Raw genomic sequence first — 13,119 nt, forward strand, 5'->3', positions numbered from 1 at the left:
AAGTCTGTGGCAAGCATGTGGCAGGCGTCAGTCAGGTTTCAGGACTGTGGCACCTCTCTGACTACTGATAAAGGTTCAAGGTTTTTATTTTTGCCATTTGTGTCTAAACCAACAGTCCAGACACATTGGAATTTTTTGTGCAGGGCTCTCTGAGTCAACAGTTTGGGGAAAAAAAATAAAAAATAAAAATATAAAATATGAAAACACTATACATACGGCGGCGGTATATGTACAAAAGGTGGTCGTATGTACAAGAAGGGTATTAGGTACAGTTTTTTTTTTAATAATGTTAAATTACAGTAATAAATAAATAGGCTAGTCCTGAGTAGGGTGGGAACCGAGAACCGGTACCTACCGGACCGAAAAGCAACGCAGATTTCGGTGCTTCCTTCCGGTGCCTGAGCCGATTTAAATACTTTTTTTTTACACTACTCTGTAAAGTTGCACGGTATATAGATACTAAAAAGGTAGCGCGGTGCCCGCACGCTAAAGACGATTATTAAAATAGCGCGGATCAGAGCACACTCTGCTCTGCTCTCTGTCTGCCTGCATGCAGAGCGGGGCTCGAGGGGGGCGGGGCTTCCAGCGCTCATACACACACACACACACAGTGCGCGCACACAGAGATCGCTGGAGACACGAGCACGAGCTTTTGAACGTCCGTCCTCGGCTTGATGGAACAAATCTCTCCAGTTGATATTAATGATGACGTGTAGTCCAGTATAGCAGTAGTTTTAGGATCCAACAGTGTCTGAGTTCTGTTCTTTTTTTAAATATATATATTTATAGTTTGAAGTTAAAAGGTTTGAAGCTGTAGTTTGAAGTGTGTTTTGTATGTACTTATTTATTTATATCTATAGTATACTTTAAACAGTTAATAATATTGTTAAATTTGAAGAAAAAAAATTGCCTTGGCAATAAAAAAGTATCGGTTCAGGCACCGTTTAGGCACCGGTATCGTTTTAAAAGTACCGGTTTAGCACCGGTATCGGAAAAAACCCAAACGATACCAATCCCTAGTCCTGAGTGCTGTTCCTATTCACAGTTTAGTTTTGCCATCAGTCTGACTGTGGCAGGGAAGAAGCTCTTGTAAAAACGTGTTTTTTTTCCATGGAAGGAAGTTTTGTCCCTGTGTAGAACCACAAAACAAAAATAAAGAGGATACAAAAATAAAAACTGATTTATGACAATTAATTCTTCAGCATACTTTGATGCTTGTCTCTGCTTCCTTTTGTGCATTTCAGTTTCCTGTGCTTTACCAGTGAGCCAGCATGTTCACCAGGACCTGGGGAATGGCACACCTGCAGCCATCAGTAATGTTATTACACACCACGCTCCCGGAAACATCGTCAGGCTGTGCAGCAATTTTATAGGTGTCAATGTCAAAATTGCAGGTCATGTAATGAAGGCTACTGGTGCCCATACATTTACAAATATATTATCATTCTAATAGAAACAGCTGTACTCAGTGCTCGAAGTGGGCCGGTACTCACCGGAACACAGTACCGGCACTTTGACATTTACGTAACGTGACTTTTTCTTTCTGCCATCACTCTTTCAGCCCAGCAGCGTTTTGACGCTGCGCTTCATGAGCCACATGAAAACAACATGGCGAGCATTTAGACGAGCACGGGGAAAGGGGAAGAGAGCGAGGTTGCTGTAAATTATTGAGTCAATGTTCACGTCTTTTTTTGGGAACTGTCATTTATACGTTTTGAAACATTATTTAAACGTTTTCTAAATCGGCTCTTTTGATCTACGGAATATGTTTTTACAAGGCAAACATTTCCAGAAGAATCAAATGTTCAGATGAAGGTTGTGATATTGTGTCTTGAAATTGTCTTGAAGGAGGTCCCCCAATCTCAATATATTGTATTCACTGTAGAAATTAGCTTTGCATGCATACCTGACTGTCTGGCTGACTGGTATGGATTCCAGCCTGTGGCATCCTATACTATATTAGAGAGCGATACTATAGACTATAAATAACACAGGAAAGCACTTAAAGTATGAACACGACATGGAAACACAAACATTACTTTAACTAAGGTGTCAAACTCAAGGCCCACGGGCCAAATCCGGCCCACCTCGTCATTTTATGTGGCCTGTGACGGCCTGAAAGGCATATGATCATCAAAATGTGCCTTTGCCGGGGCAAAAAAAAAAAATTAAGAAATAAATCCTGTGCTTTTATTTTGAAGGGGATATTTCTATGCAATGGAGTGCTGTCTATTCACACTCCTTAATGATGCATTCACACCACGCTTTACTTGCGTGAGTTTACTTTGACTATTAGCTGGCTCATTCGCTTCATTTACACTTGGGCCGGAAAGGGAAAAAGAAAAGCACAGAATAGCCCTTTCCACCCTGACAGCAAAAGAAGGTGGAGCCAAGTAGGAGATAAATGAGCACACCTGTGAACTCGGGGGAGGGGAAGGGGAAACAATCAACTAACCAAAGCAGCATGGAGGAGATCAGAGAGAGGAGCGAGAGGTGGTCAATGAGAAGATGAGTCTAATTAAGATTCAGTTTCTGGACACTTTAAGCTCAAATATTTAAATAGTTGAAGTATAACACAACTGGAGCAACTAAGGAACAGAACAGGCTGAGTTCATTAACGTCGTGGACAACCAGAGTGAGGAGTGAGGAGTGTGGATCCCGAGAGCAGACTGTTTCAGGAGAAACTTGTAAAACAACGACCTGACCCTGCTTTGCTGCCACTGTGACTCTCCTTTGCTTTGTTGGACCATCAAGCTAAGTCCCTTCAACAGCTACTCTCCAGGCTTGTCCTTCTTTTCCCCAAACAACACACCTACAATAAACTGGACTTAAATTAACTATCCATCATCAGACCTTCAAACATGGAATTTAACTATATTCAGTCTGATTGAACGGATCTACAAACCCTCCCTTTCCAACACATTCACACCCTCCTGCACATTCACACACCCCTCTGACCCCCCGCACTTAATTAGCATTTCTCTGGAGTCAACATTTACTTTAAATTTATATTGAAGAACAGGACGGCAGTAAAATATGAATGAAAATTAATTTGGTTTGTGTATTTTGTAGCGGGGTTAGCAGGCTATCCGGGCAAACCCTCTAACTGTTTCAGGTAGCTTCCACTATAATGACAGGTCTCCTGTCTGGCGCCCAACTCCTACCTTTAATGATTGGAAGCGAAACCTTCGCTAGATGCTACACGCGCCGAGAAGAGTGGCTTATTGCCATGAAAACAGTTAATTTCCGCCATCCACCATGGAAGAAATAACCTTTTTCTGCTTAGTACATGTTGTGGAAGTCCCACAAACGTCGAAACATCAACGTCCCGGTGTATGGGTTCATAATATTTATATTTTATATAATAGTATCCGTAGCCGCACACAGCTTCTCTAGGAAATGCGTCTGGATGACGGCCACTTGCAGACTATAAACTTATCCCCCATAGTTTCTGATTCAACAACGGCAGAGTTCAGTAAAGTTGGAAAGATTCAGACTTACCGGATCAATAACTCTTTCGCGAAACGGTGCTAAAACACAAACGACACCGGTTGTTGCACTCTGTGCTACAACCTTTATTTTAAATTCATAAAAATATTCACTAATTTCACTGTTATGAATTATAGCATTACCAAAATCCTTTCATACATCAATGGGCTTATCCCTGTCGTACTACAGCTGTTATTTTGAAGAAATGTGATTTTTAAGAATTATTTTTTCTATTTTATGCAAACAATATTCAATAGCGTCACAGTAAGAAAGCGTAAAATGACAAATCATTCCATATGTCAATGGGCTCCCCCTTGTTCTACTACAATTGTTATTTTGTAAAAAAAAAATTGCTTTTGATTAATTATGGTACATTTTTATTGGAAAGAATATTCAATAACTTTTCATGTATCCAGTGTAGTTTCACCTGACATTTAGATTGTTACTATTAGATCAGCTCATGGCTGCCTCATGGTCGTCAGCCCCATAACCAATCAAATGAAGAATGCAGAGGGAGAGTAAATCACTAGCCAATCAGGAGCAACTTTCAATTAAGCTCCATCTGCAGTGATCTTTCAGTTTGTCAGTCTTCACTGCAAACCACAATGACTGGGAAAGACATCCTTTGCCAATTTGTCTCCACTCCAGATCCATGGTTATATGTAAGTCATCATTTCTTTTTATTGTCTTTTCATTGTAGAAATTACATAGTTAGTTAATACATTTTTATATGTATAGCATACCACACTATGTGGGTGGGTGTACATGGGCAGGTATGTTTGTGGGGTGGGAGAGGGACTTTTCACAACATGGCACGTATGGCATGTATCTTTAATATGCCTGTATTGAAATAAAATATTAAGTTTTGTAAAATAGCAAATTGTATTTATTTGTATTGTTTTTTTGTTTAGCTCTTAGTTAGGTATTGATAAACATCAATACCTAACTAAGAGCTAAAAAAAACAATACAAATAAATACAATTTAGACGCTAGACTGGGATTTGCTAATTGTTGATTTACCTATCGGGCCACCTCTTTTATTTTACTACCAAAAGAGTTTACTTCAAAAACTCACTTTATCTTGACAAAATGTTCTAGCTTTGTCTGTCCCCTTTTCCGTAGGTGACAGGCCTTTTGAAGACAATGGGAAGAGTAAAAAAAGGAAACAGAGCTTAGAGGAAAGACTTATGGACAATGTCTGGTGGAATGCCAGCCTTGGCCAAAACAATGAAAAGTGTAAACATTACAAATAGAGATACAAGTTACTCCTCAGAAATCTGGTCTCAGCTTTCGATAACTCCATTTGACCAAGATGATCCAAACAAATAGTCATTGGCTGATAATTCTTCATTTTAAACCAGTGGCAGTAACATATTATTTAACCAAGTGTATTCATTCTACACATGGTCATTTGAATATTTCATTATACTAAATAATACATTTCATTTGTGTTTTTTGGCAGTTCTTTAAGGTTAAATAAAAGATGGTCTAAAAATGTATCTAGAAATGTCCTCTTTCAGACTCCTATTGATGGAACTGACCAATAAAATGTCCAGACTTGGAGTAAGTGGACAGGTCATCCTTCCATCAAGCCTCTGGCCATACAAAAACATGGCGGCAAAAGGGGATTTGATGACGTCTAACCGGCTGGTATTAGACCAGTGGTTCCCAAAGTGGGGGTTGCGACCCCTAAGGGGGGCGCGGTGGTACTCCAGGGGGGTCGCGGCTTCATCACCAACCCACACACACAGACGCACACATACACCAGTAAAACAATATCAAATAACCGACGTGACATGCACTGTTTTCCAACCACGCCACCAGAGCGGCTCATGTCACAGACCGACTGTGGCAAAACCAGCGAGAAAAATTTGGGGTCGGGTTGCGGGGGTGGGGGTGGGGGTGGGGGGGGGGGGTCGTCCAATGTTCCTATATCATCAAAGGGGGTCTTGACAGAAAAAGTTTGGGAACCACTGTATTAGACGGTAAGTGTTGCATCACTCCCCTGTATTGATTATTTACTGTGATAGTCTGGAGATTCAAACAACTTTTTGTTTCATGCAATAGCCCAAACAGCCATAAACAAAGTAAGTCGATACTTATATCAATATAGTTGTCATGCATCTCTCTGCCCTTTTTCTCAGCCTCTACATAACTGTAAAAGGTACCAATGCACAGTCTGCTGAACAAAAACATAATATACAATGGTAGGAATGTGATCAGGTATTTCATTAAATTAAGGTAGATGCCACACTTCATTGGAAATCAGTGGCAGTAACATTATTTAACCAAGTGTATTCATTCATATATATATATACATATATATATGAATGAAGTGTATTCATATACAAATTGTCAATATTTGTGTTTTTGAGATGGAATATACCCAGTAATATCTGTAAAATAGGATATCTGCGCAAAATATATGATTTTCCTTCACGTCCTCTCCACCTGTGCACGTCTCAGCTGTGCTGGCCCCAGAAAGGCAGGTGTAATGCTGTGTTCACACCAAAACAGTTGCAAATTTTCGCAACGCCACTTCGCCTATATCGCGCCGCCGGTGAAAAATTCGCACTATGTGGTTAATTCGTTTTTTCGCAACTATCGCTGGGGAAAGGGAGCGGGGCTTATCTCTGTGTCTTGAAAACATTTACTATTTCCTTCATCCACCAGGTAAATAACCACTAGTTCTGCTTTATACTTGTTGAGGAAGTCCCACACACGTCGGAACATCAACCGCCCCGTGTCTGGGTTCATAATATTATCCGTAGTCGCACACAGCTCCGACTCCTCCAGGATGAGTGTCTGAATGAAGCCGCTTCCAGCGCTCCTTCAGCGGACCAGCAGCAGTTTGATTCAGTAATGGCAGGACGGCGGTGATGCCGGGCGGAGCTTCTATCTCCGTGTTTGTGAAAGCATTTACTATTTCCGCCATTCAGCATTGAAATAACCTCTAGTTCTGCTTTATACTTGTTGAGGAAGTCCCACACACGTCGGAACATCAACCGCCCCGTGTCTGGGTTCATAACATTATCCGTAGTCACACACAGCTCCGACTCCTCCAGGACGAGTGTCTGAATGAAGCCGTTTCCAGCGCTACTTCAGCGGACTAGCAGTTAGATTCAGTAACGGCGGTGATGCCGGGCGGAGCTTCTCAATGCTGATTGGCTTTCGCAACTCCACGTCATGCGAATTATTCGCTGGAGTTGAAATATTTGAACGCCGGCGAAAAAGCGGAGTTGCGAATATTCGCAACGCCGTTTCGCCTCTCGCGACGCCCGGCAAAAAATCCGCTTTTTCGCAACCTAACGCGGCTGTGCATTGACTTAACATGTAATCTGGACGCGCGAATATTTCGCAACTGTTTTGGTGTAAACACGGCATAAGAAGTAGTTTAGCCAATTACTGATTAAAGATATACATGAGTGATATACAATTTGGCCAATCAGCGTCCTTAAAACGATTCAGCTTGGGGCCAGACTCATCTGGACCAAAGATGCACGTTCCCGTCTCTTGTGTTCTCGTCTCTCGCGGCGCCATTTTAACCATACGACAATGGAAAATCCAAGCATACCCAACCCTAAGGGGCTTTCATGCGCGCTTTTTAAATGCTGCGCGTCACGTTTTTCTAGCGTTTGTCGGCGCGCTTAAAAGTTGAAATATTCTCAACTTTTCAGCGCCTTGTGCGGAGTCGCACAGCTCATCAATGTCACACTCGGCCAAGGCAGCCAATCGGATGAAGCAAGAGGCGGGCTTTAGTACTTTACCACTTCCTTCCTGTTTTCGTGTGGTATGAACTCTGAAGAGGCATTAATATTAGCGATCTTTAACTACCGCCTGGCAGTTAAGGATCGCCCGGCTACCGCCCGGCAGAAAGGTCAGAGCGGTAACCAGGCAAAAATCGCCCGGCAGTTAGTTATCGCCCGGTTGCGGACGCAGACCCGCTCCACAGGCGCACCGGGCTGTTTTTAGTTTTTTGGCCGGTGCGTTTTTGCCAAGGCTTTTGAAGCGGCTGCGCTTTTAAAAGTCGCGTCTGGTGTGAACGGCCACTAACTCTGTCAAATCTCTCCTCCAAGACCCGTTTGAGAGAAGAACTTTGGCGGAAAACAACTAGGCCCAGATCAACCTCGGCATAAGACAACAGACTGGCAAGCAGCACATGCGAAGCTGTAGAGACGGGTACACCAGCTGGATGGATGCAGTTGTGCTAACGCCGTAATTTGCTTTCTATGCTTGCGTTTTAAATCGACGGGGACAGATCCAGCATGGACAGAGACGGAAGTAAGGGACATGAAGGGAGTCCAAGTCGCAAGACCTGCAGTAGTTGCGGAATATAACAGCAACATGGGAGGGTTTCTCTAGGATGTCCAGTCACACCAAGAAGTGGGCTGTCCGTACCATGCTTCACTTTACTGATTTGGCCATCACAAACTCATGACTTCAATACAGACATGACAGCCAGGCCTTGCAACGACTTGCAAAGAACGCCTCCCAGTACCTAGAGTTCAAACTCCTCTTGGCGGAGGAACTGATAACCCAGGGACAGGCATGTCAACAAGACCAGAGCGACTCAAGTGATGAAGAATTCTCTCCGGAAATCAAGAAAAGGAAGCCCATTCCAGATGAGAGAATAAGGAAAAATATGGTGCAATCCATTTGCCCAAAATGGTCGACAGCCCAAGGCCTTCCAGATGTGTTGCATAAGGGGCCGATCACACCAGACGTGACTCTGAAAAATGCAGCCGCTTCAAAAACGCCTTGGAAAAAACCCGCCGGGCAAAACAGCGCGGTGCGCCTGTGGAGCGGGCCTGCGTGCACAACCGGGCGATAAAACTTAATTTACTAAATGGATTCAAGCAGATGCGCTCTTGCCCTTGCTGTGTTGTGGGATGAGGAGGAGGTAAAATCATGGATACACAATATAAAAAAATAAGAAAAAAAGGAAAGAGTATGGCGAATACCACCATCTATTCCGCGAATTGTGTCTCTGAACGCTTTCAGTTGTACTTTCGGCTGAGCAGGAGTCAGTTTGAGCGTCTTCTGAGCATGGTGGTGTCAAGCATTGCGAGGCAGGAGACCAACTGGCGGGAGACAATCAGCCCATCAGAAAGGCTGATTATTTGTCTTGGGTGAGTTTCTTCCAATAAATAAAAATATATAGATTAGATTCAACTTGAATGTCATTGCATAGAGTACAAGTACTGAGAGAACGAAATGCACTTAGCATCTAACCAGCAGAGTATGAACAGTATTGATAGTATAACTGTTTGGACCACTACACTATCAACATCAAAGGAAACGCTAATCTACAAAAATGTATGCATTCAGTAAGTATAACTGAGTATTGTTTTGTGAATTGCAGATATCTTGCCTCTGGAGACTCCTTCAGAAGCCTGGGATTAGTTACCGCATAGGCTTTTCTACGGTGGTTGGTATTGTGCAGTGTGTGGTCACAGCCATCTTGGACTGTCTGGTCACTGAGTATATGAGTATATGCCAGTACCGACAACCAGAGATTGGAAGGAGATCGTTGAAGGTTTCTATCAACTCTGGGACTTCCCAAATTGCCTCGGCGCAATCGATGGGAAACATGTACAGATTCAAGCCCCAGCCAACACAGGATCCCTATTTTATAACTACAAGGGGCACTTCTCTGTTGTGCTCTTGGCTGTAGTAGATGCACACTACCGCTTCCGCGTCATTGATGTCGGGGCATACAGTAAGAGCACCTGGCTGCTCACACAGGTCCACGCATGCGTCCGCCGTATGGTATTTGAGGATTTTTTTTTTTTTTTTTGTAAATATTTTTTTGGGATTTTCACAGTTATCCCACCAGGGAAGAGGCTTCACACCTGTCTGAGGACAATTACAGATTGAAATTGAAAACCTCATTCCCTACCTGCACCACCCACCCACCCACCCACTGTAGGGTTACAGGCTATACTATAGAATGTATACATTTGGGTAAATACAGGTACATTCAGGTGATGGAGCTGTAGACATAATATCAAAATAATTGCATTCATCGATCATCAAATAATAAAGTAAGAAGTTACATATAAGAAATTAAATGGTTAATAGCTAAAGAAAACAAAATTAAAAAGAAATAATAATTTAAAAAAAAGGAAACTTTTGAGGAGTTTAGATCTGGAATTATAAAGCTCTTCGTAAAAAAAGACCGCTGATATTAGTGCCTCGTCGGATGTTGCCATTTTCTTTTGAAATTCCCGCTGTTAATACCACATTTTCACGGTATATGTCATAAAAACAGTATGAACAATGTTATATAAAAAATTGTCGTAGTTTAGTACGTCATATAAAAGTCATAACAATTGTCATAGTATAGAATGTCAATGGAAGTCACAATCACAGTATGGAATGTCATTAAAACGTCATAGAAAATCTGAAAAGTCAAACATTGTCATAACATAGTATGTCATAAAATGTCATAGAAATTGTCATGTCATGAAAATGTCAAAAAGTAATCATAGTATAATTCCATTCCATCATCTAAACCACTTTATATTCAGGGCTGCGGGGCGCTGGAGTCGATAAGAGCTGACATTGGGCGAAGGCTGAGTTCACCCTGGACAGGTCGCCCGTTCATCACAGGGCACATACAGTATATCAGACATGAAAATCCCTCACCTTTAAGCGAAATTCGGCGTTTTGAAACCAAAATAGGTAGCATACGTGGATCGTGTAGATCCGAAGAGTTTTTGTTTTTGGGAGAGAGGGGTGGGTCAGCTGTCCGCCGTTTCTGAGATTGGAGTGGGATACGGAAAAAAAACTGAGGTCGTGATCATCTTAGCAATAGAAGATCTTTGACATGTCGAGTCTTGGCCAATCAGCGTTAAGATGTCTCCAGCGGCTTCATTTCCCTCCCACCAGCTTAATAATAGCAAGTTGGTCAGCTAGCTAACACGTTAGCTAACGTTGTTGGAGAGACAGCGAGTGAGATTACGGAGAGTCCGTGGCAGCGTGTGACGTCAAACAGGAGAGCGGCGAGTCAGCGGCGCTGCAGTTCTACCTACCGACTCCTGACCACATATAAGGAGAGGACAATGGAGATTTTATCCAACTTTTATTTTAATAAAAAAAACGAAATGAGTTTCCTCCGTAGGGTGGCCGAGCTACTGTTTATATTTAAGGGTTTAAGATCTACGTGTAGGAAAAAGTGTATCCTCTATACTTAATTATAATCTAGAGTTATGCGGTTATAATCACTGTCACAAAGAGAGAGGTGTGCATGTTCAGGTTTACTGGTGGAAACATTATTTAGTGTTCTAGACTAACAGTGACGTCTCCTCAAAGTAAAGTGGTATAACAGTATGACATAATATGGGCAAATAAAAAGGCTGGTATATTATACATATTATGGCATATAAGTGTAATATTATGAAGTGAAATGTAGTAGTAGCAAAACAATATTCAGTAGTATTGCATATTGTAAGTATTAAGTCTACAAAATATATATACACACACACACACACACTACCGTTCAAAAGTTTGGGGGTCACTTAGAAATGTCCTTATTTTTCAAAGAAAAGCACTGTTTTTTTCAATGAAGATAACATTTAATTAATCAAAAATACACTATACATTGTTAATGTGGTAAATGACTATTCTAGGTGGAAACATCTGGTTTTTAATGAAATATCTACATAGGTGTATAGAGGCCTATTTCCAGCAACTATCACTGTGTTCTAATGGTACATTGTGTTTGTCATCGCATAGAAGACTAATGGATGATTAGTAAACCCTTGTGCAATTATGTTAGCACAACTTAAAACAGTTATGCTGGTGAGAGAATCTATACAACTGGCCTTCCTATGCATAGCATCACATGTGTGGGTTCTATTATTCTATTATATTCTCAAGATGGCCAGAAAAAGAGAACTTTCATATGAAACTCGACAGTCTATTCTTGTTCTTAGAGATGAAGGCTATTCCATGCGAGAAATTGCTGAACATTTGTCTGGGTGACCTCAAACTTTTGAACGGTAGTGTATGTCTGTGTGTGTGTGTGTATGTATGTGTGTGTGTGTATATATATGTACACTTGGGTATTGACAAAAGAAGAATTAAAACCCATAATGATCATAGTTTGTCAGCTTCTCGACGAGTGACGCTGTTCGGCACTGACTCTCCCGTCACTGCCCCCCCGCCCCGCTGGTGTCACCTTTTTCACCCCTCAAGAGTTTGCAGGTCTGGCTGTAAATGTTAGACCCAGTGACAGGCTGGCATGAAATGGCTTAAATAATACTTAGCAGGCCATACTAATTTTTGACTCATGGCTGAAGTTTAGTTTCTCCAGCTCTCCCCAGGTTGGCAAAAAAAGCATCTCAAAATGCATCAGATTGATGCTTTAAAATATGGAATATTTACATTTTTCTTACGGGAGAGCATGCCCCCGGAACCCCCTAGAGGGGTAATATCCTTCTCACCTTTTTCACCCCTGACCCGTTTTCATGCCTGGTATATAGACAGACAACCATTTACGCGCTCACATTCACACCTATGGGCATTTCCAATTAACCTGAGCTGCATGTCTTTGAACTTTGGGAACTGAGGGTACCTGAGGGATTGGTGATCAAACACAGGCCCCTCTGGCTGTGAGGTGACAGTGCTATCCACTGCAGCACAACCTTTTCAATTGTTCTTAATTATGTTTTTCTTATCTTTCACTGAAGACGCTGATGAGGACATACACTTTACTCATGTGAACAGCAGATGGCGACACACACCAGCAGAGATTCAACGCTTTATTTTTTATGAGAAAACGGTAGAAAAGGCTGCATTATCATGCTACCTCATCCTGCCATAGTTTTAACATTCCAGAAAGACTTGGTTATTACATTCATTTGCAGTGGGTATGGTTGGTTGTTAGCAAAAGCAACACAAGTTTCACATTTGTTCAAGAAAATAAGGCTACAATCTTTAAAGAGGCAATCACTGAACATCTCCAAAAGTCAATTTATTTCCTCTTCAATCAGCAACAAGCCACTGGAAGTGATGCACAACTAAGGGTCTTGACATTGAAATGGCTGTGGCGCTTTATTTTTAGACATTGGCCTCTTGAGAAATTTACAAAGGACCAAAGCTAACCCCTAGGTGCTGCAGTGGCAGCTCTGTGCCGTGCATTTTAAACAAGGGGGGGGGGACAACAGAGCAAGGGAAAAGAAGTTTGTCAGAGTTCATTAAGTATCAAGGGAACATCGCTGGAACTGGCAGCGTAAGCCGCGCCGGGGCCCTAGTGCCATTAATCACGACTGACACGAAACCAGGGGCCGTGGGAGGAGGTGGAAGGGAGGGAGGGCAGCTCTGCCAGAGACTCTGGTAGTGATTATAGAACGGGGTCCAAGCAGTCCGGGCCAGGGGTGTTGAAGGTAAAACACACCACAGCCAAGGCTATAAAGTTCAGGTACCTTCACAAAGATCACACTCACATAATCACAGATAGACTGAGAAGACATGGAACTCCAGACTTTGAAAGTGCGACATGGTAATTGAAGAAAGAGTGGAATATTTTGGTTTGAGAAGAGAAGGGGCTGAATCTCTGCCTTTGTGTATTTCACCCTCACTCCCTCATTTATATGAGCTGTGTTTCTGGCTTAATAACATGCAGGG

Source organism: Taurulus bubalis (assembly GCF_910589615.1).
Source record: "Taurulus bubalis genome assembly, chromosome: 8".
NCBI lineage: Eukaryota > Metazoa > Chordata > Actinopteri > Perciformes > Cottidae > Taurulus > Taurulus bubalis.